The 25,138-nt window shown below is 43.9% G+C and overlaps 1 non-coding gene across 1 annotated transcript; it reads left to right on the top strand.

Moving 5' to 3' along the window:
• Window positions 1-10,165: 10,165 nt before the first annotated feature.
• trnav-uac (transfer RNA valine (anticodon UAC)) lies at window positions 10,166-10,238 on the top strand. The gene has a single exon. It is a non-coding gene; the product is annotated as a tRNA-Val (tRNA).
• The last annotated feature ends 14,900 nt before the right edge of the window (window positions 10,239-25,138 follow it).

Genomic DNA, 25,138 nt, shown 5'->3' on the forward strand with positions numbered 1-25,138 from the left:
CATCCTCCGTTCTTACTAATCCCCTGTTGACTATTGGCACCAGCCCGGAGTCTCACTGGATACTTGAGGGAACGAGCCTGAAGAGGAGAGCAGAGCAGAGCGGAGGAGGAGGAGTGGAAAGGGCAAAAATGGACGACGAGTGAATCGAAGGGTAAAAGAGCAGAAGAAGTTGAGGAATGGGGGGGGGGGGGGGGGAAAGTGCGGAGTGGAAAGAAGAGCAGAGGGATGAAAGGAGAGAAGAATGCAGGGTCAGGGGGAAGGAGAATGTGGAGGAGAGTGAAAGAGAGGTGGAGGAGAAGAAGAAGAAGAGAGAGCTGCTGCTGCCTGCTGGATAGGAATGCAATGAAGTGAGTCCTTGGCCACATTAGAGGGAACCTGTTAGGAAGCTGACAGATGGAGAGCTAATGATGTGTAGGCACAAGGGCAGAGCCTGTAGTTGCCAGTGAGACGAGCCGTAGTGGCTGTCACAATACAGCCGAAAACCAACAGCTGAAGGAGGCGGAGGAAGAGGAGGAGGAGGAGGAGGAGGAGGAGGAGGAGGAGAGGAAAGACCAGTATCAGGCCAACCCCAGAGAGCGAGCAGGGGGTCTCACTCACGTTTGATCTGCGTCCGGCTTCAAATGAAACATTTATTAGCCGTCCTAATCCACAACATCACTGCTAAGAACCCCTGCCTTAATCAATCTGATCCTCCTGTGTCCATAATTCCCTGATGTGATTCTCTGGATGCCGGGATGTTCACACACACACATACGCACACACACACACACACACACACACACACACAAACACACACATGTGTATATGTTTATATGGACACTAGTATAAATATTTGATCAACCCTGATGTCACATCATGTGATCACGGTCGGATCACTGTTTGATGATTCTAAAAGGACAGCTATGGTTTGGGTGACAGACTGTGTGTGTGTGCCTGTTAATGTAAATGTGTATGCATGGATATCGTTGGTCTAAGTATGTTTGCTGGTCTATATGATTCTGGTTCTTCAAAGTGCAAGTGTGTGTGTGTCTGTGTGTGGATATGAGTCAGTGTGTAACGGAGGTGACCCCTGTTAGAGGAGTGCTACGAGCAGCTCCCTCTGCCTCCTGCTGCTCTCCTTCCCCCGCATCCTTCCTCCCCTCAACAGACTGGATTTTGGTGTTAGACTAATTTGCCCAGCAGCCATTTCGCCCCACAGGGACTCAAACCCTCTCCTCTCCTCTCCTCTCCTCTCCTCTCCTCTCCTCTCCTCTCCTCTCATTCTGCATATTTGTTTTTTTCTCACTTCTCTTTATGTCATCATCTGTTTCCAGCCCTCCTTATGAGTCTCTTATGTCCTTATGTCCTTTTACCATCGCTTGCCGCTCGTCTTGCACTCCGCCGTATATACCTGTGGCCGTGCTCTTATTGTGTGCCTGTGTGTGTTTATCTGTGTGTGTATGTGTGTGTGTGTGTGAGACCACACAAGACTGCTAATTTGCTAAGTGGATTCATCCAGTTGACAGAGGCCGGAGATTCTGCTTGGCTACACTCCTCTGATCTGGGCTACAAGGGGAGTGTGGAGGATGGACACATGTGGGCCAAAACACTCGTCCACTCAGGAGGCAGAATTTATTCTTTAACCGTCTTTAAACTGTCTCTCTTTTTGCTCCAATTTATACTAAATGCTGCAGCTTTTGTTGGTTACATTTAAGGGCTTAACCTTATTTGAGATGACAGCCTGACATCTTCAACATAGATCAAGAGGCTGCTAGAATGATCACCAAAGTCCTAAAGAGACCTTAACCTCCATCTTTGGTTTCTCACACCTGAGCTTGACTGTCATAACAGCTTGACAAGCCTTAACATGTCTCACACTGAGTGGAGAGAGTGAAGCACATCACTCCAGTCCTCAGGTCCCTGCACTGGGATTGCTTCAGACACACTGGTGTGTTATGAACCAGACCGTCCAGGTCACATGTGAACACTGGGTCCAAACTGGAACACACAGTGAAGGAGATTTTAGTTTGTGTCCTCCACAACTCTGAAACAAACTTCCACAAAACCAGAGCTTATTTAAATTCAGGTTTAAAGTTTTCCCTTAATTAAATCAAATCTGTTTTATGATATTTAATTAAGTTATTTATTGGCTGCATTCCCTTATTCATGTTTCATTTGTTAATTTTGTCATATTTTATCTTCTACATTGTTCCTTTTACACTTTCCATTTAATTACCCTTAGATTAGACCATTTATTACGTCATATTAATGTATTTTTGTGGAGCACTTTGATATTTCTTTATGTTGTCGCTATATAAATAAACTTGCCTTTTATTCTTAAGTGTACAGAAGCCACATCAGTGAATGAAGGATGAAGTACATTTACTAACCAGCAGGTGGGGCTGTTGAGTTTCTAAACGTCCTCTGTGAGGTCCAGGCCTCTCTCGTCTCTCCATCCACATTCCTTTTGTTTTCTGTTCAGTCTCACAGTGAAGGTTGAGGCCTTCTGCTGAGAGAATTATCGCTGCTGCTCCGCCTGCTCTTCCACCACACACACACACACACACACAAACACACACACAAACACACACACACACACACACACACACACACACACAAGCTCACACACATACACACGGGGAAACCTGATAACTAGTAAACATACACATTCTCAATGTCACACAGGATTCACACAGTTGCACAATTATTTGATTTAATTGAACAGTTCTCAAAGCTTTATGATGTTATGATGCGTAGCTCTCATGCAGCTATACATCACATTTAGTACAGAAGTATGAAAACCTACAGACCTCATAACCCCAGAGCAACAAAATCAGGAGTGTATCAGACAGATCAGCCTGTTTTCTACTGCAAATCCAAGTCTTACCAGCCAGGCTCTGCCATCATACCACCTTAATTATCCATGTAAACACCGCCTCTATAGTCTGAGGACAGCGAGAAGAAATCAAACATCAATCCGTTTAGAAAAATCTTTATCCCCATTCGATGATTTACTTTCTATGGCGAGCGTGGCTCCATCCAGGCGTGTTTGTTTATGCAGGCAGGCAGGCAAGCAGGCAGGCAGGCAGGCAGGCCCAGGTATCGCCGTTACACTGGTGTTGTGCTATGCGGTGGTGTGCATGATTATCGACCAGCGTGTCATGCAGGATAAGGCCCAGTGTGCCTCTGTTGACTGCTTTGCGGTCAGCACTGCAGGGAGCAGGCTTGTGGTTAGCCTACAGACAGCCAAGGCTGTGTAAGAAGATCAGCTGTGTGCGTGTGTGTGCATATGCGTGTGTGTGTGTTTAGGGCTAGGGGTTCTGCCGTGCCCTTTCCCAGTGGCCTTCATGCTTTCTATCTTTCTGCGCTCTTCCCCCTCTGTCGCCATATTACTCCCTTGGTTCATCATCCATCCATCCATCCATGACACACACACACACACACACACACACACACACACACACACACACACAGTCTTACCCTCTAGCATATGAAGTGCCTTAGGCTCCAAACGAGCCAGCAGTGCTAATGGCCGTGCTGCGTGAGAGTGTGTACCCCTCCGTACTGCAATATGTGGCAACTTGTCATCTCGGCATATGAATGACTGCAATCAATCTTGACAACCTGTACTGTGATACTGCTCTCAACTTTAAAAAAAAATATTTGTCCCTCCGCTCCTTCTTCCTCTTCCTCTTCTTTGAACTTTTCTTGGCCATTTTCCCATTTATCCATTTTCCCCACTGTGTCACACTGGAGCGTTGGTGGCAACAGTTGCGTGCGAGCGGGAGCCTCAGGGCTGAAGCGGCTGAAGTGGCTGAAGCTAATGGACAGGACACATAAATGGCAGAGGGGAGGCAGAGACGCAGCTTTGCCATGCTCTGATTCTTCTCCGTCCTGCTGATAGCGCCGTACCTGGGAGCTTCATCAATTCTTCATGGAGCCCGGTGCTAAACACAAACAATATCTGACGGAGGTTTGCCCCGGGCTTGCTCGGAGCAGCCTGGACCTTCTCCCCCTCTCCCTCTCTCCCTCTGCCCTTCCTCCATATGTTTACCTACGCTGGGCGGCTTTCATACAGTCGTTGGCAAGGGGGGACATGTCTTTCCAAATCAATTCCTTCATGTGATCTAGTTAACCTTGACTGTGCTTACGTCTTGTCACGACATACTGAAATTATTGATTGTGGCTTTGTGTGGTGTTACTCCACTTTTGCAAGAAGCAAACATGGAAGTACGAAGTCCCACGGGCAGCCGACCTGCCCAGTCCAGCAGTCATACTGGGATATTTAAGAGACAAATCATTCTTCTTTAAAGCCAGGGGTCCACGCTTTGAACATAAAATGACATTTAAAATAACAAACTGATGTGCATACTGAGTGAAAACAGACTATTATAATGCCTCTTTAAGACCCCCTGACTAAAAGAATGCACTGTCCTGATTGGCCATCTGCAGCAGGCCTGAGCTGATCACTCACACAACCACACACACACACACACACACACACACACACACACACACACACACACACACACACACACACACACAGACACACACAGACTTTGAGGGTGTGTGCCTTGGGTGTCTTTCTGTAAGAATGTAGAGGAAACAAACAGAAACTACAATATTTTACCTTTAAGCTCAACACACAGGCTTTACATGTCTTACTTATGATTGAGTCAGTGACCACCAGCCATAGAATAAAGTAAACTCATCCGCTATCCACAACGATGAATGTGATTGGTAACTTTGGTCGTATATAAGTGGACAATCTAAGTAACTATGACAGTGAGGCTTTAGTTCAGAATCTTTTCAGTCCTAATGCTGCATCAGATTGTGCTCAGCGTTCCAACATTAATGCTTCTGTCTTATTTATCTTCCATTTAGATTCACTGGATGATTAATGAATTTGTTTGAGTAACCCCAGACCCCCTTTATCACAGAGCATAGATACCCAATTAGTTATTATCAAACGCCGTCTCCCACCTCGCCTTGATTTATGTCACTTCATACATTACCGTACAGGAGGCTCTCCCCGCTGCCCGCAAATTAATGCTATTTGTGTAATTTGTTGCCAAACACATCAAGGACGGAATGGGACAAAATTCATCAATATTCCTTATTGGATCCTGGATGATTTTATTGTGAAGGGCACAGATCTGACTTCTCCCAAACGCTCAAACGTAGCCGTGGCAGCGGTTGAATCACAGTGAAAGATAGTAACCGTATTGATTTTACCTCTGGTGTGGTGACTTTACTCATCCGTCTCTGCTGCCTGATGCCTGATGAGGAGTGTGGTGAGATCATATGTGTTGCTCATTCATTCTCTGGGACGAGGTGGCGCTCTCCTTACTCACTGTCCTGCCGGCTCTTAGGTGAGCCCTCAGCTCTCAGTTACATCACAATTTTTCAAACTGTCCCCAGCAGGAGAATTGTACGAGACATTATTATCAAAACACATCTCATTTATTCTCTACTTGCCTAAAATCATCATCATATATTGTTTGGACGCTTTGGATTCTGACCACTGGACAAATGATGATTGCGAGGAGGAAGAAAGTCTGTGTGGAGTCTTGCACCGCCCCCTCCCATCCTTCCTTCATCCTTCCTTCATCCTTCATTCATTACCTGATGAGTGTTCACCTCTTCTCACTGTTAACCAGCACGCATAATAAGGAGGTGGTGCGGACATCTTTCACTAGTCGACTTGTCATTAACTAAAAGCATTGTGGAGCTTTACTCCCAATTACCACTCCTCTCTCTGCCGGCATAAATCACACACTGTCCCCTTTCACAAGCTCCAATCCGGTCCCAGGCCTGATTTTCTCTTCTTTCGCTCCACACCAGGACCCCGCGCCGCCACTTTCACCACCACTTTCTATTGGTTGCTACAAAAGGAAACAGTTGACCATCAGTGAACTCTGTAGATGTTGGCACAGCACCATTATGAGAAGGTGTAACTTTACCCTCCCGACCTGTCCTCCTTAATATTGAGCGCAGACTGTGGTTTGATTGCAGCAGGTTCAGGCCGGAGCAACAGCAGAGACCTCAGTGTTTAAGCTGTTATGATCTTTAAATGGTCTTCCATTACTGTTGTAGTCACACTAAGAGCCAGAAGTCACTGCTGCGGCCTCTCGCTTTGATATCGCTTTCATTAAAAGGAGGCCAGAATCCCTTTGTAGTGGCATTTAAGTCATTTGTTGAAGGTGTGTGCATATCTTTTGTGAGTGTGTGTGTGTGTGTGTGTGTTTATAAAAGAGACTAGCTGAGGTGCAGTGTATTTTTATCTGGATCATCGATCTGTTTCAACCTCCTCTTCTCTGCTCCCGTGTGTAGAAGCCTTGACCTTCAGTGTGGGAGGTATCAGTGAGCCATGTGACCTCCGCTCTGGGCCACTGCTGTCACACCACTTTCTCACACTCACTAACACACACACACACACACACCCACACACACACACACACATACACACACATCCACTATATTGTAGAATTTGACAGTAGGACAGATAGAAGTAACACGAAACAATATATTGAAGCCTCAATAAAGCAGACACACGCACACACACACACACACACACACACACACACACACCTACGCAGACAGGAGCAAGGTCGGGGGGGTGGGGTGGCGGGGGGCTCAGGATAGCTACACTAGAAACACAAGATTTGTGTCGTCTTTGTTTGTCGTCAGCACCTTCTCAGGCGGTTGAGGTTTCGGCGTTGCTGAGTGCTGCAAGGGGGTCCATCCATATGTGTGTGTGTGTTTGTGTGTTAGACTGTGAGTGATCGTGAGGTATTTTATGTCTAGGTGTGTGTGTGTGTGTGTGTGTGTGTGGGCGCGTGCACTTCTGTGCTTGCAAGGGTGAATTTTGTGTCGGCGAGCAAAGTGTCTCTGTATGTCATGTGTACGTATGTGCGAGGAGTGTGTGTGTGTGAGGAAGAGGTGGAGGGCTCAGTAGCTGCAGGGCCCTGTATTGATGTCCGCTCCTTCCCCCCCCTCACCCCCCCGAGGCCCAGCTCTGTGGGATAGTGTGTCAGTAGGACAAAGGCATGGCGCCATCCGTCCTGCTCTACGGGCCAGTAACTAGAATTAATTACAAACCAATCGAATCCGCTGCAGCCAATTGGTAAACTAATTGGTAATTTCAGCTGGCCATCATAGTCGTGGACGGGCATCTAGCTGTGGCCGCTGGTGCTGCGGTTCCAGGTGGGAGCCCCTCAGACGGACTTTTGTTCTCAGTAACCGTGCCCCGGACAAAAATCCCAAACAAAGTCGCCCTTTTAGCTTTTAGGTTATCCGGTGATGCCACAGAGCGTCTGAGTCCACTGAGAGAGCCCAGTGCTGCCCACTAAGTTCATCATTGAAAGTCCTTTGTGCTTATATTGGCTGCCAACCAAAACACAGTAGCCAAAAAGCATAGTTCAGCTTCTTATTTCACTAAATATTTCCTTTAAAAATAGTGGGAATAGTATTGCCAGGAAGTGACAAATTGAATCACTTCTCAGCTCACAGCGCCGGTGGGAACACGCTCCGCTGCCCTGCGTCTGCCCCGGGTCGCTTGTTGGTTGTGTTGTCGAAGTGGTGGATGTGAGGTTCAGGTTTCGTGCCTGCTCCGACGTGGCCCTGGTGATAGGGGACACGATAGAGCCACTGCCCCCCTCCGACCGCCTGCCAGACATTCCCCACAAATAGGCCCATTAGCCGGGACCCAAGCCCCCATTCTTCCAGCTCATTCAAGGATGCTCTCCTCTCCTATGAGCCTTTCTATAGCTTGGGTAAATGGGTAAAACCAGAGCTGTGGAATCTTTAAAAAAGGTACAAGCACCAGCACTCTAACCCTCTGGCCTGTAAATGCTGTTAGTCACGCAAGTCAGTATCTTCACATGCAGTCAATACCGGGTATTTGTCTGCGATTAAAGGCAAAACTGCGCTAAAACCGTTTACATGCACAGAATCAATAGGAATCCACTGCGTACACGCTGTGTTGCGTAATTGCAGTATGAGGCGAGTCCATTGCCCATTCAGGAAATACACGAGGACGTTCACGTGGCTGAATAAATCAATTCACAATCATATAATCAAGATCTGTTACTCAGAGGAAGATTACATTCAATTTGTGCCAATATCCCTCCCATTCAAATGCAAACATGACATTTCAACAAAATAATTTATAGCTTTGAGGTTATCAAAGTTTTAAAGTGCGTGCAGACGTGATGAGTGTCATCCGTGTCTTCCTTTTGATTGGCCGGGGGAAAAGTCAAGTCAGAAAGGACAGTTGTCTGTGTTTCAGGGAGCCGACAACATGTCTGGCTCTTGCCGTTTGGGAGGAAGTGAGGCAGCGCAGATGAAAGGCATGTCAAGGTGCCAGGTTTCTGAGGAACATCAATCTCCCAATTAGGCCTGAAATAACCTGGCCTGACCTGATTCTTCCTGTCTGTGTATGCAAGAAACAGGAGCGGAGGAGGAGAGGAGTGTGAAGGAGGAGACAGAGAGAGAGAGAGAGAGGGAGGGAGAGAGAGAGAGAGGGAGAGAGTGTGTGGGTGGCAAAGGAATTGAAATCAGGCAGCGTTATGTGTTTGTGTGTTTGTGAAAAAGAGAGAGGTGGATGGTTACAGGGGAAAAAAAGGAAAAAGTTGTGCACGCTAGTAAACAATCGAGTATCTCTCTCTCTCTCTAGATGGAGTCACGTTTCAGGGTAGAGGGACACACTGATTCTCCAGACAGGTAGTAACTGCCTCTCTCTCTCTCTCTCTCCCTTCCTGACAGTTAAGTCTTTCTCTCTCTGTCTGGGTGACACAGCACCCATTAGTGTCAGATGTACAGCCAGCTCCCATGCCGAATGTCTCAGGTTTGACAAAAGTCCTGTCCTTTGTTGCTTACTCGGCGAAATTGTTAACCTCCTTTCTAAGATCGGACCGTATCAGTAGCTCAGTTGTAGAATCACGGTGTTGTAAGGTGAACACACACACACACATACACGCATATACTATAGCCCAAGTTTTGTCTGTGCTGCGGTTAAGGTCAAATGTGGAGTGAGGATTCCATTGTTTGACAAATATACATGACTTGTGGCTTATTTGGTTCATAAATGTGTGCAGAGAATGATTGTGGAGTCCATTGCTATTGGATTGTTTACATGCTGCTGTAAATCAACTTAATTCACATAATCTAGGTCTGCTACCCACAGCACATCAACTCACCTTGTAGTTTTTACACGGCTTTTAGTGCCTTAATCGGAGTAGAATCTGACCTTTAACTTGCCAGTAAAAGACGGAGCAGTGAGACAGACGACTGCCTGTCTGCTTCATAAAGTTCAGTTTCAGTCGCTGTAATATCACATTGTTATCTCAGCTAACTTCACCGTAATGGATCAAACTTTTCTGCTGCCTTGCTCTCTCTCTCTCTCTCTCTCTGTCTCTCTCTGTCTCTCTCTGTCTCTCTCTCTCTCTCTCTCTCTCTCTCTCTCTCTCTCACCAGTGTACCCACTCAATGTGTCTCAGTTCAGCTCACACCAGTCACCATGTTAAGCCTGATAAAGCCAAGAGGCGAAACACATTCACAAACACGTACACACACAGGCACACACACACAAACACACACACGCACGCACGTGCACACAAACACACACACACACACACGCACACACACACGCACACACACACGCACACACACACATGCACACACACCCACACACACACACACACACACACACACACACACAGCACACAGACCCGTAACTGGCATCATAAACATAGCTGGTCAATGGGCTAAGCAGTATTTCAAGGTAATCCACCAGTTTATTGGCTTAAACAGAATGACCAGTACACCCATAAATTGATTAAAGCATAAAAGTGCAGGCTTTTAAGTAGCTGCCCCCCCCTCCCCCAATTTGTGCTTTTAGCACAGACTGTACATTGATTGGCTTACTTGTACTTTGCATGGGTTCTGGCCTTTTTGTTTCCCATAAGGGTAGTAACTCAGTTTACTGATGTAGAAATGTATTTTACATGAGCTGGTTCATAACATTACAAAGATTCCCCTAGGCGAAGCGACAGGAACTCATCATAACAGGAAACACTCGGCTTTTACCTTTTCAGCCTCCTTTTTCCTTTACTACTGTGCAGATGAGACGAGATCCTTGACGGGCCTTCAGAGCTGGTTCCAGTTTGTGACGCAGGGTTTCACAGGTTCCATAGTGTAGTGGTCATCACGTCTGCTTTACACGCAGAAGGTCCTGGGTTCAATCCCCAGTGGAGCCAAGTTTTGTCCACTCAGCTCTGGAACCGCAGGGTCGCCGGTCAGAGACCCCGTAAGGACTGCAACAGTCAGCCGAAGAGTTGCCTGTTTGCCCAAGCAGTACCCCAAACTCCAGGCGCCATATCATGACTGCCCTGCGGTCCCTCTGTAAAAAGCGTGTGTGTTGTGATATTACATATTACATATGTAAGAGGGCACAAGAAGCATTTCAAATCTGTGTGATTGTATGGAATTGACGAATGAAAAGTATCGTATCAAATCAAGAGGAATAAGTGGGCGACAGATATCTCTATTACTTCTTTGATTTTGGATTGTCCCTCCTGAACTATGAGCTTTAGCCTTTCACACTATCTCAAGATACCTAAAACATTCAAAGTGGACCTAATCAATGCACAGTGGCTTTCCACGTGTTATATTTTGCAGATTTTGAATTTGTTCATGTACAGAAACAATAACCAAAATCAAAATAACCTTCATTTCCTGTAGACAAATCACTCAGCTTTACCCCAAATTGAAAGAATACAAGTCATAGATGACTTCCAGCTTGAAATGATTCTTCTTCTTTGCGCAGCACAAGTTGATGGAAACACACGTTCAGATGAGTGTCAGGTGTTGCCAGGAGATAAATGGGGAGTTCAGGTTTCTGATTCTTGTATTTAAAAAGAGGTCTGTGCCACATGAATTCAGTTTTAGGGTGGATTTTCTCCAGCTTGCAGGAGCAGTGAGATCAAGAGTTTCCACCTATTGAGTTATCACTGCTGATCTGTGCAGGATAAACAGGAATCGCAAACCAAATTAGAGGCACGTTCCCTTCTCAGATACCCAGTCGGTGCTGTTAGGATCTCCCGGTCAGGCCAGTGGAGCAAGATGGATGATCGATGGGTTGTCTGAAAATCATTTGTTTAATCTGATTTGTAGGGATTTTCTCTCCTTCAGCAACGGAAATGGTAGACGGCCGGGGGAGAGAAAAACTGTGGTGGGAGTCTGCTGAAACATTGGTTCAATATGGACATTATTCTGAAACCTGACACCACAGGAAATAGATATTGATCATGATGACCATATACTCACTCTGTGGCTGTGTGAGGGGTGAAACCAGGCCTACCAAGACAAAGCTGTGTTGACTGGAGATGGAATTGAGGGGCCTTTTAATGTTCGATTTGATTTATTTATTTAATTAATTAATTCTTTCGATATGTCAATTACGATTCATAGCATGAGTTGAGGTGGAGAATGACAGGGAAGATGTAAAGATGGAGGGCAAATGACTTTCACTTAATAGCTCATCAACTCTCAAACAGGCCTTGTTAATGCCATGATGGCCTGTCTACCAGCCACTCATGGTGCTTGAAGCGCCCCCTGGTGGTTACTTGCCTCAAACCCCTTTTTTCATCGATATATATTTTTTCCCCTAAGGATTTCAGGGTTTTGTTTAGAGTTGGTGGCTTGTCAGATGTTTTGGTTCACATACTCATATCTGGTGCTTGGTTTATAGGGTTTGTAGGCATGTGGGCCATATCCTTCTTCTCTGAGCTATTTGTGTATCCCGCTCCTCAGCCTTTTACATTATTTACCTCCCAGAAATCTGTTGGCCCAGACGCTAACGCCTGGGCTTTCAGCTTCTGTTAGGATCTGCAGTTCTTTCACCAGCGCTGCTGAACACACCTGTGATGTTCAAAAATTCATCACAGGATCCAAACGCATCTAGCCATGCATGTTAAAAGGACAGCCAATGTTTCAGAAGAACCCTGTTAAGCCGTAAACACCAAACTGGCTTTGTGGGTCATTTCTATCTGCAGCCTGACTGCGATCCTATCTGGATCTTTGCAACAAAAACCTTCATTTTTAGTCTCCTTCACCCCTGAGTGCTAAAATCAACACACGCACACATGCTGTATATACTGTATCTGTCTGTGTGTGTATGAAATAAATATATAATATAATAAACACTTATATCAACAGTAAAATGTGTAATCGTCATTTTATTACAATCATAGAATGTTCAACAGTGTGAGAGAAAAACATAGAGGCTTTGGTTTATCTGCATCTCAAAGAGAAACACAACCACCCACGATGATATCATGCAGTTACCAGTCAATGTATTATTCATGGGAAAATGTATATATATATATTATCTTTTTCTTTCACCAGTCTCAACCAGGGAATTCCATCGGCATTGATCTGAGCCGCAGACGAACAGGATGTACAGCGTGAGGATGTGAGGAAGAAGGCAGGGAATTCAAGAGGATTTGTCTCGCTTAATACTGTTAAACTTTGTCATTTGGATAGCTAGACTAGATGGGGGTGATGTGTGAGGAGAGAGCAGGGGAGAAGAGAGTGCGCGGTGCGTGGACGAGAGGGAGATGATGATAGCGGAATAAATCAATATGAGAGAGGGAAGGGAGAAAAAAGTGTGTTTGTCCTGTTTGGGTTGGTCATTAGGCTCATGTCTCCTCATGAAAGCCGAGTGTATGACTGTGTGTGTGTGTGTGTGTGTGTGTATGTGTGTGTGTGTGTGTGTGTGCGTGTGCGTGTGTGTGTTGTGTAGTGGTCTGTTATGAAGATAAGGAACTGTGCCTCAACTCTGGATTGGGATTTCCCAGAGCATTTAAAAGAAGAAATCCTCTGAGAAATAGATGCCAGCACTGAGAGTTGATTTGCTTAATATCAGATGTAATCAAACACTTCAGGAATATCTTATTGGCAAAATGTGTTTATAGTTGAATCAGTAGGGATATTTGATTTAATCTGTTCCTTCCTTCTCTTATTTTGGATCTTTCATCAAAAGCAGTATGACTGAATTTGTTGCTTTAGTCTCGCAGCCTTTATTGGTTAGCAGAGCTCTTCTTAAACTTTCCTATCTATCCAATCCATTCTTACAGTACAACATATGTCTTATCTTCTTAAAAGAACAGAAGTATGAAGTTAGATTCAGAACAGCTGCCTCACCAGACGACACCAAGAACAACTTTATCTTCTTTCTATTCCACAATCCAGCACCCACTGCTGCATTCAATACAGTCCGCAAGGAATGTTAGTCTGAATCGTGCAACCAGTTTCAAAATGATCACTATTGCCAGCAGTGAAACATTAGATACTCTGTCACTGCACTGCTTTAGTCCTTAACTGTTGTGGCTAATTACTGACCGTAAATGATAGCATCTACTAAACTGTATAGTAAATGGAGTCTTACAGCGTTGTGGAACGTATATAAGCAAACACTCTCGCCGCTACACAACAGACCCCTCAACGGCGTTTTCTGCTGCGGGGGTGAGAGATGGAGGCTCGGGGGGGAGGAGGAGGGGGGAGTGTGGGGGGTTGAGGGACTTGAGGCTGAGCTGACTCCCAGAGGAGACTGTGACGCCTAAACAAATTCGATAACCTAACCTTGTTACCCCCAAGTCGCATGGCACAGGCCTCGTTAATACCCCCCACCCCCCCATCCCCCCACCCGACACACACACACACACACACACACACACACACACACACACACACACACACACAAACCTCCACCACCACCACCACTTTCAAAACAATAGCCGAAGCAGACAGGCGAGACAGGCAGTGCAAAATATACACACTGATGTGCACGTACGTACGCTCACACACACTGGAGAGACGCAAGCACGCACATGAACACACACATGCAAAGGGACCATAATGAATCAGTGGTTGCGAATGGATGGCTGTGTGCACTTAGCACCGGGCGCGGCCAGCCGGCCGCGGCCACATATGATGAATTGACAGCGGCTTGTAAAAGCGGATGACAGGCTCTGGATCACAGCAACCACCTGGAAGGGAGAGAGGAGAGGAGAGGAGAGGAGAGGAGAGGAGAGGAGAGGAGAGGAGAGGAGAGGAGAGGAGAGGAGAGGAGAGGAGAGGAGAGGAGAGGAGAGGAGGTGGGGAAACAGTTTAGGCGAGGAGAGAGGGAGGACTCCGTGGGGAAGGTGATGAAGCATGCAGCTCAGGTTTCCTGTCTCTGATGTAAGGCCAGCCTGGATCGATGGCTCCACTGGGGCCAGGCCAGCACACTCCAACCTGCCTGCTCTCCACAACTCTCTCTCTCTCTCTCTCTCTCTCTCTCTTTCTCTCTCTCTCGCTTGCTCTCTGCCTTTGTGCCTTTTTTAAATCTGTATTTTCTCTCCTCTCTCTGTCATCATTCTCTCCCCATCTTTGAATTTGCCTTTCTCTCATTCACCCCCGCCCCCCCCCCCTCTCTCTCTCTGTCCCTCTCTCTTTCCCTCATTTCCTCTTTCACTCACCCCCACTCTCTCTATCTCTCTCTATCTCTCTCTCACTCACCCCTGCTCTCTGTCTCTCTCACTCTCTCTCTGTCTCTCTCCCTCACTCACCCCCCCCTTGTGTCAGTCACAACAGTCCACCACACAGCAGCATCAACTGCCACTTTGTCACATTAGTAGACATAAAAACCTGCTCACTAACTGTAATGCAATTCTGCCTCCAAATGGAAGTAAAGACAGTTTTCACTAAAATCAAATCACAGCATATTCAAACAACAGAAAGTTATGGACGTTACCAAGTTAGACCACATACAGTACATGTGATCTGACAAATGTGATTAAAATGTCTCAGTGGCAGAATATGGAGTGAATTTCCAACATAACATTAATAATAATAATAATAATAATAATAATAATAATAATAATAATAATAATAATAGTAATAGTAATAATAATAATAATAATAATAATAATAAATATTATTTTTGAACTTTCAAGTGTCACTCAAACTCAAATCCATCTGACATGAGCATATGTCAGCATATTCCTCCTGTTTGTTCTCCCTTAAAAGCCGAGAGCTTGAAATCAGCCTTGCTTCTGTCAGCAAAGACTCTCACCACCGTTGCAATTAAATCAAAGCAGAGACTGTTTAGCAGCTTTCTATCTATGCTGACTGTTCACAATTACACAACACAACACAACACAACTACTTACTAACTCAACTCTAGCAGTTCTTATCAAAGGTCCTGCCATTGCATTTTAAAGCTCGCTCCACCTCGACCAATCAGCATCACAGTTTTCACAATTACAATCCATCATTACAAAAGACAACAGAATATGTTTAAAGTCATTAGCAGCTCCTTTACGATAAGTGAGGTGAGCTGATCCACCCCTGGTTTTCTTCATCTGCAGACTGCGGACTAACACAAGCACGGCGTCACTGCAGATGGAATCCGCAGGGTTAAAATAAAATAAGCAACACTTGGGCTACTTATGACTGCCTGCCATTTGTATTGAGACAAATGGCTTTTTAATAGCCTTCAGGGATTGATATGAATCTTACGAGGCTGGTCTGGCTTTGTCTCAGCGTGGGACAGACACCAGATTGGGTGGCAACAGGAACACGCAGCCCACCGCAGTTGATCTCCCACAAATAGGTCTGTAAAACAAGAAGAGTTGCATTTTGGTCTTTTGTTTCAAAATGCATGTTGGTAGTTTTATGATTTGATTCGTGGACATTTCACTTATATTCTACTTTAAAATATGCACGCTGGCACAGCTGAAGGAGCTTTGCTGCTCTGTGTCTGAGACTTGTTGTAGTTTTCTAACCCACATGAGACTGGGAGTTCTGGTCAGGCTGCCTACCTCTAGCCACGAGGCGTTCCTGGAAAAGGTCTCGTCTCGTCTGTCAACATGAGGATAAGTGTTTCAAAACTAAATGCATGCTGCCCAGGCCGTCAAAATACCTCTAATATACCTTTAAAATGCTATAAATACGTTTCAGGTCTGTTTCAGTATAGTCAGGCTGTATAGCTTATATTGAAGTACTTGGTCTGTTATATGCATATTGTTATCTAATCATATTGATATCTTATTGATCATTTGAATAATTCCTTCTTAAAGTTTGAAGATCACAATATCCCATGTTTCCTTCAGGTTCAGGTACTGTGCACACACACTATATGCATCTATTTCACTGTACATATACAGTTTATTTTGTTCATATTATGAATTATATTATGCATTAAATAAATTGTTCTCAGGTTGCACAGTAGTCATACATAAACAATCTGCATGTATATTGACATTTAAGGAAACCTAGAACCCAAACAAAGATATTTCTTTATCACATCTCATTTTGATTTATGTGCGAAAATATGCAGTATGTCAACGTGTAACTTGCATATTTACACAGTCTATTGTCAATTATCTCATTAACTTTCATGGCACATCAACAGAACAATTTTCATATTGTTTACAATAACACTTGTACTTTATTTACGGCACACCACTGTGTTTGTACTGCGAGGTCAGGGATAAATTTACTGTTAATGAGCTGGAACAATAGTAAATTAGTGGCCTGTAAATTGATACGATAGTGAAAAAACGCATGCAGCTGGAGAAGCTGTGGCCAGAGAGACAAAAGTCTGAGGAGAGGAGAGAATGTGGTCGCTTTGGCTGTAAACAAGACCTACAAGAGTGATACCATATTAATAATCCAGATGTGGGTGAAGGAAAATGTGATGATGCATGGATCATGGATGCCTTATAAATCCATGTTATTTTTAAAACTGTCCTTTCATAATCAGGGACTAAATTGTTTCATTTCTGCATTTACTTCTTGCTTCAGTTTGGTTTCACATAGAACAAAATTCCAATTGGTGCAAAAATGTATCAACAAAAGCTGAGAAAGGTCTCTGCTCATTGGTAAGAAATGTCTACAGACACAAGCAATAAAATCAAAACCAATTGCGATAACTAAATAATACATAAAAACAATGACAGAATTGGCACGTGTTACCAGTCGTAGTCATTATTTGGGCCTTATACCAAGTAAAACCATGTAATGAGGAATTTGAATAGACTTCAAGACATCTGGAAAACCATTAACTGCTTCAGTTGATGTGAAGAAAATGTGCTGGCGTCAGATGGCTGAGGTTACGCTGACCTTCACTATGTTAATCTGACATGTCACAATATGATCTGATATGTCACCTTTTAACGGCATCTTTTCCATTTATTATGGATAATCGTATGTATAGATCGACAGATTGCAGTGTAGTTGGCTCAGAACTAGATTGGAAAATGTGTTCACACATCATACTGTAGGGAAACTGCAGTCCTCCAGTTTAGGCTCTGTGTCTCAGTGATGACATGTAAGTGGTTATTGCCAAAACCACCATCAGCCCCCTGCTGACAAACAAACTGGATGATGGAGCTGGATTTCTTGGCTGGATGACCTTGATAACTCTTTCATCAATAGTGTATAAGCTATCAGAGGAAAACAATTTTTTCCATAATGGTGGATATTCTTGAATAAGTCCCATTGATTGATGCTGAAGATATGAATTCCTGATTGGCACTAGAGAATGAAACTGCAATTTGACTGCATACTTGGTGTAAAAATCAATCACATGTTATGCACATTATCTCTGGAACCAGATCCATAACAGCTGAAGATACTGTTTCTATCCCTACTTGGTACTTCCCAGTTATTCGAAACATTTTCTATGATTCCATATATAGTAAAATAATAAATCTATATATTCTTATCCGCCTAAATTTCATGGGTTCCTCCCTGGATCATGTTCAACCTTTTCGAGTAATGTTGCAAGGACAGACCGACCAACACAGGTGAACTCATGACCTCACAACTAACCGCTCTAGAGTTTCTTTGTGCCCGGACCAAGACCACATCCTCCAACGTTTCTTTCTCCAGTTGGTTTGGTCAAAGCCTGAGAGCGATTGTTGTGTTCAGATAGACACAGACACAACACACTCCCCAAACTGAACATTTCAGGGATCCATGTGTGGTTGTCAGAGGATACATACCATGGGTTTAGGCTTTTAGCCATACCTTAGTCCAGAGTTTATCCACCAAAGGAAGTCATTCAGAGTTTTTTTAGCGGGAAAAATGCATTTCTCCATGTGACACACTTTCATTTTGCACCAGACTACAAGCCATTACGGTATGGATTTCCTATTTGTCAGATAGAACACAAACAAAATAATGTATGCCTCTAATTTCAGTCCAGAAATTTCTCACCTGAGTTTCAAATGAACGGGTCCTTTCTTTGGTGTGTTGCTTACTTTCAAATCAATTTGAAACTCAAAAATTGAACTCGTTTCTATGTGCTGGAAATGAAACCACGGCGGGCTGCGGCTCAGTGAGACGGCCTATCTCTTACCGTTCGTGTGCACGGAGGGCCTCTCGTTGTGGTCTGATCTGAGCCAAAGTGACAACTAACATAACCATAGCAGACATGCCAGTGCTGATAGCACATGAGAGAGCAGTCAGGTCTGATCTAGTTGAGAGATTGGCTCCCTTGTGTTTGTGGTCTGCCTGCATTTCCTCACGAAAACACAACATGCATCCTGTCCCCGTATGCACTGGATAGCACTGGCCACATAAATATTTCACCTCCAAAACCAAGATGTCAAGAAGCTTTGGGTGAGGCTCCAGCAAATAATTCATACCATCTGCTGTCAAACACATCCTGGATCCCACAGTATGGGGCTGTTTGGTATCTGCAAGCTGAGGCACTGCAAGAGAAGGAATACAGGGTTATATTGTGTAGTGTGTGTGGGTCTGTGTGTCCCTGTATGCTGCCCGATGTTCTTACACGCGGTTACGCTTTAGATACAAACCCACGGCTGGAAGCAATTCACCATGACCAAGGTGTGCTGTGTAAAGGAACAAAAAGACAAGTGTGTGGACGTTTTCACCTTAGGTGACAGGTTTGGAGGCAATCTGTTGACAGAAACATGGCAGCACCATACTTTGAGGGAGACTGTGCCTCATATTCAACAGGGCAGCAGTCTATAGGCTGAGCGCTGTTGCTGGACGGAGAGGGTAGGGTGACACATGCTGCATATTGGCATCGGCAGGAGCTGAGCAAAGGTCCCGGTTAGAGGCATGAAAGCAGTTAAGGCCGTCCAGAAGCTGTTGACTGGCGTAAAATTGGCTCGAGAGTCAAACACTGCTCTCATTCACAGAGAGTTGGCAGAAGTGGCTGCTGGGCGAGACGAGATAAAAGCAGACCCAGACCGTATCTCTGCCTTCACCTCACCCTTCTTCTCTTCACCCTTTCTTTCCATATTCCACATTTCTCAGCTGTTCCAATACATAGCCTTTATGTCAGTTCTTGCTCAACTTCCAAGCCATTTCCACAATATTTTCCACATTTATCCATTTTTTTTATATTTATTTAATATAAGAAAAGGGGATGAATGCTTGATTTAAGATATGTGATATTGCAAGTAATCAGACGAGAAAAAGCAATAATTTACACATGGATTAGGATTATAAAGGGAACAATTTGATGCATCGGGATTCTTTAATGTCCACCATTAGATTATTTTGATATACTCAAAATACTCAATTCAACACAAAAAAATTATTGAATAATTCTTCCCCATTCCTACTTATAAATGATTATTATTTCATTATTCACCTTTATCTTTACACCCCTAATGAAAATTGAACATAGATTGTGGATCTATTGACAATTGAGAAAAGATTTTGACTGACACATTTGTTATTGTATCATGAATCAAACCCAGCTTCATCATAATTTCAGGAGGGTATTCATGTTAGTCAACTTGAGCAGAGGTATTCACACTTATGGTGTCTTCAGTGAAGCATGCAGGTGTGTTAAAGGCTGCTTGTCGTGCTGCTGGGCCTCTGGTGAGCCAGCTACAAGCTCCCGCAGGTCTCGGTCCATTACGTCTGACTGATCACTCGCTCATCTCACTTCATTTGACCGTGAGGATGTTGCCGGGTTACTTTGTCCACAGGGGTCCTTCTAATGGCACACATGCACGCACAGACACATCTACAATATGTGAGGACCATTACTTGATTACACACCGATCAAAAACAGATAATGACAATATGGTATCTAACACAGAGTTGAAATGGCTTCTTCAGAGACAGAAACACAAGAGGACACACACACACACACACACACACACACACACACACACACACACACAACCCAAACAGAGAAATACAGAAGAAGTGAAGTGGTGTGAAGCATTGACCCTGCTAGGCAGAAATATCCAGGTTGCTAATGTATTCCAGCCAGCCAGTGGAGCCATTTATAGACACACACACACAAACACACACACACACACACACACACACACACACACACACACACACACACACACACACACACACGACACACGGGTCTCAGAGCATCCTGGAGCAGCAGCTTTGCCAGGCAGAAACATCCAGGTTGCTAATGTGTTCCAGCCAGTCAGTCAGCCAGCCAGCCAGTCAGCCAGCCAGCAGACAGTGGCCAGTGGAGCAGATAATCACATCATCTGAGTGAGACCTGCACTGCCCGTCAATGCCTCTAATGCTGCTGCTGAAGATAATATTGATGGAGCTCTCCCCCTCGAAACAACAAGAGGCCGCGAGCGTGTGTGTGTCTGTTTGTGCGCGTGCATTACATTTGTGTGTATGTGTCTGTCTTATAGTTTATATGTGTTCAAGTGGATAGCTTATAGATATAAATATATAAATATGTGAGGCAAAGAGCTTTTATTATGGTGAATACTGTTATGTGTGTGTGTGTGTGTGTGTGTGTGTGTGTGTGTGTGTGTGTGTGTGTGTGTGTGTGTGCTCGTCACTCAGTTTTGTAGATCTTATTCGCGTCCATTTGTCTAACTGCCTGTCTGTGTCCGCCACTCACACTGTTTACTGGATTGTGTATTTACTGCATTAATTATAAGCGGGTGTCAGCCTGTATGAAACTGAGTGTGTGTTCGCGAAAGTGTGTGTATATAAGTGCTCAGTCAGTTATGTCAGCGCAGTGGTTTGTGTGTTAATGTCATTCAGAGTATTATTTGTCTAATAATAAACATATCTTCATTGCGGTGAGTAATCATTTTATGGAACATGCATGAAATAATATATTTGGTGTAGCTTGTAGGCTCACTGGTAGAGTCTGGTTCAGGCTGGTTGAACTAGACTCAGGTGTGTGTCCCTTCTTGGGAATCTTTGAAGAAGTGAGCCAGCAATTGATCTGTTGATAGATTTACAACGATAGATTTACAACATAAGTCGAACTGCGCATGGCTAACATGTAAACTGCCCCTTTGATCTCCCATGAATGCTGTGAAGAGGGTGGAACACATCAAGCTAGCCTAGCATGTCTATGGATCAGCGTGTTTAAGGTTAGCATAGTTTTGCTCAAATCACAACTACAAATTTCTAATTCTAACTTTGTTCCGGGCCTCCATTAAGCATGTTTGGATTATTAATTACAGGAATTGTGTGTATGATGTGACTAAACTGGCCTCCAGCAGCTTAACCCCCACTGTTAAATCTGACCCACCAAACATTAAAAACCACAACAACCAATCGTGACTCAGCGCTAGCGAGTGACGTTGGCATTAGAAAGTAGCAACTAGTGAGACTTGAGTCCAGTTATGTTTTCTTGGCTACAATAAATCCTTCCCTCTGGCTGGGTTCGAACATCTGTGAACATCTGATAAAATATGAAAAAGAAGAAAAACTATGTTAGATGATAGTCAACATAAAAGCAACAATACAGCAATAATACTTAATAAACCCTCTGACCCCTAAACACAAACATTTATCCATGAGAAACTTGAGTCTTGATATGAGTGTGAGCTTACGGTAGAGCTCTCTCTCCTCTCTCTCACACACACACACACACACACACACACACCCCGGGGAAGTCCATGCAGCTGAAATATGTTTGGCTCCATCTTTTACAGTAAAACGTGTTGGACATAAAATAGACATTTAGCTGTGTTATATTTAATACTGCCAAATATGTCTAATCTTATTTTGTTGCAGTCATTGACCGTGTGATGATTGAGATGTACTACAGTGAGAGGGGTGAGAAGTTGAACTGTTAAAAATAAGGCACTTCTGGCCTCAGTTACATATGTAATGTCTTTGTAATAATTATAATATTTTGTAAAAGCCGCAGCTGATATTGTCACATTTCTCAGGGTCGATCTCAGCACCCGTATTATAGCAGGAAACATATTTAAATGAGTATTTAACTGCCTTCATTGAGCCTGAAGTGGACAGAGTGATAAATCAACATTTACGTGTGTGCTTACAGAAGAGAGACAGTGGGCTACAAATCAAAATGTTTATCTACAACATTTATCTGCAATGGTAGAAAATGGAATGGGTGAGACAATGAATGTCACCAGGCATCTCGCTGATTAAAACCATGCTAGAGGCAGAGGAGGAGACAAAGAGACATAAAGAGGAAGTGTGTGTATAGTAAAAACCAAGAGCAACAAAAAGTTGACAGTGAAATATTGTTATGAGAGACGCGACACACAGAAAGGATGAACAGGGAGGATGAAGGAAAGTCCCACAGAAAGCTCCCAGGATCAAATCTTGTTAACACTGTGGCTTGACCTTGGCCAGCAGCTGACACCAGCGATCATCCTTAGGTCACAGTCACTAGGCCACTCTGTTTAATTGACATTAGCCATGGCAGCGCCGGCAGGCTATTGGAGAGGAGTCACACCATTCATGCTATTCTCATGGTGATGCGGGCCATTAAGTTGACTTGTAGAGGACAGCTCCAAAACCTGTCCCGGGATTGTCCAAATTCAGAGTGGACGGCATGTGTGGCATTTCAGTATTTGTTCAAACAGGAGAAAAAATTGTCTCAAACAGATATAGCCACAAATCAAAGTTCAACTTAGTAAAGAAACATGATCAGTTGTTTGTTTTTAGTGGTGGATACCACATATCTAAGTGATATTAGTTTTTTAAATCAAAACTTTTTTACAGGGTTCCGATGAGTACTCGGTACTTAAACAGGAGCCACTATAAAATGTATAGGATTCACGTACAGTCTGTTGACCTTAAACAATTTGAAACCTGAAGCTGAAGTAATTAAGTTTTTTGTACCCTTTTGTGATCCTTTATCTTTAACCTCCAAACTCATTTCTACTGCGTAAGATACTGTAAGGGTGTTTTTCCATGAGTTATCACAGGAAGAGCGGGGGAGGGGGGGATCATCATGACCACAGAACATTTTTTTGTTTAGAACGTATCAAATGATTAACAATAAACATTTGTCATCAATGATCATCATTGCAGAGGGGAAATGACATCACAACAAGCCAGGCTGACCTCTGAAGCTGACTCAGATTCCCACGTCTGGGGCCTGGTGGTCATTTACGACTTCTTCAGACGGCCGTACTTTGTGTAATGTTTCACTGTAATCATAACAAAACAGTGTGTCAGAAGAAGCCGACGTACGATGCCGGACGGCTGGAGGAGACGTGGTGTTATTGACTGCCTGTGTGTGACTCAGGATGCTCCGTGCTCCTGAACTCTTCATGTCTCAGCCTGCATCAGAGTCTGTGGTTGTGGTGCCTGGAAACAGAACTTCTTTGATGATGTTAGATTTATAGGGCTGCGATACTTATCGCACCTATGGGGCAGGCAGGGAGGGAGAATGAGGTCTTTCTCACGGAGTATTCCATAATTTATACCTCGTCATGATCCAAGAGTGCTTTTTTTTAACATTCAAAAGGCAAAGGATCAGACCTATAAAGCCATAAATCTGTATTTATTTGTACAAAAAGGTAAGAGAGAGATTTGGGTGTAAGTATATGAAAAATCAATAATTACTGGTACTAGCACCACAATGTCAGAGTGCTTAGAACATTTAGTTAATCCCAGTGTAAGAAAAAAAGGAAAGATACTTAATAAATAATACATAAATAAATAAACACAAAACTACACAGCAGCTATGAAAATAGCCCCTCCCCTCGCCTTTTATTCTTGTTTTTAGGCATATGTGGCTTCATATTTCATATTTATTTTTGTATTTCCTATCCCACAATAAGCAGATCTCTGTCTCATAAACATGCGAAGGTTGTCTGACAACTGTTGGTGGTATATGCCTAACCTTTGACCTGCAGTCTCTCCTCAGTGGAGCCCTTTCTGCCGGCTAATCTCTAATGCCTTCCCAGCTCCAGTCTAATTCATTACTTCCCCTTCCACTCCCCTGCCAGGGTCACAGGAGTGACATGCAGCCCACTGGACCTTATTATGACTGTGGCCTGCATTTGATCTTTGGTGCATCCCTCTGGTGACTAGTTGTATATGTCTGCGTGTTTGCAGTAGTTGGAAGGTATTTGTGTAAATGCTGGAAATCCGAGGTGACACCAGTGAGTTGATATGATAGCAAATGTTGACCTGTGATCATAAACTTACGGTTGAAATCCATGACATGAGATTGTCAGAGTCTTGGTCAAAGCAATGGAAGGTGCAGCGACAAAGAAATGAGAACAATGGCTTCAGTGAAAGAAGTGTGTGTGAGTTATGGTGTCACTGAGGTGACCTCAGTCTATTAAGGAGCAGCAGGAAGTGTGATTGAGGTCTTGGGAGAGTGAACTTGAATAAAGATGACAGACTGCAACAGTTCAGTTGTGGAAAATAAAACCTGTTTTGCATAACACAAAGCTCGCACTGACCCACTGTAAAACCTGACCCCTGCTATCTGATCAGCGATTAAAAAGCTTTCCAAGCAGAGCAGCCTTATTTTGAGATATATATCATAGTCTCTTACCTTGACTTCAGTTGAAGGAGATGATGTTATCTGTGGTAAGATAAGGGCGTAATTGTTAGCAGACTTATAGCAAGGTCACTCCGTTATGTCTCATTCATTGGTATTTAAAATGATTTGCAAATATGGCCCCCACATACATAGTCATTAAACACAGGTGTCCAGGATCACTACCATGGTGCGTATATTGCAGATATAACGTGTCTGTTTTATATTCTTTGGCGCTCACAGACATGACATAATAAGCAATGAGATCAGAACTAATTTGACAATTCATTTTGTGATTAATAACCCTGTGTGTTTCTTCTTTCTTCTTTCATTAGAGACTGTTCTCTTATTCTGTGGTATGCTATT

The sequence above is a fragment of the Genypterus blacodes genome, unplaced genomic scaffold (assembly GCF_046128005.1).
Source record: "Genypterus blacodes isolate CSIRO-AG114 ecotype Tasmania unplaced genomic scaffold, CSIRO-AGI_Gbla_v1 ptg000067l_1, whole genome shotgun sequence".
NCBI classification, from domain to species: Eukaryota; Metazoa; Chordata; class Actinopteri; order Ophidiiformes; family Ophidiidae; genus Genypterus; species Genypterus blacodes.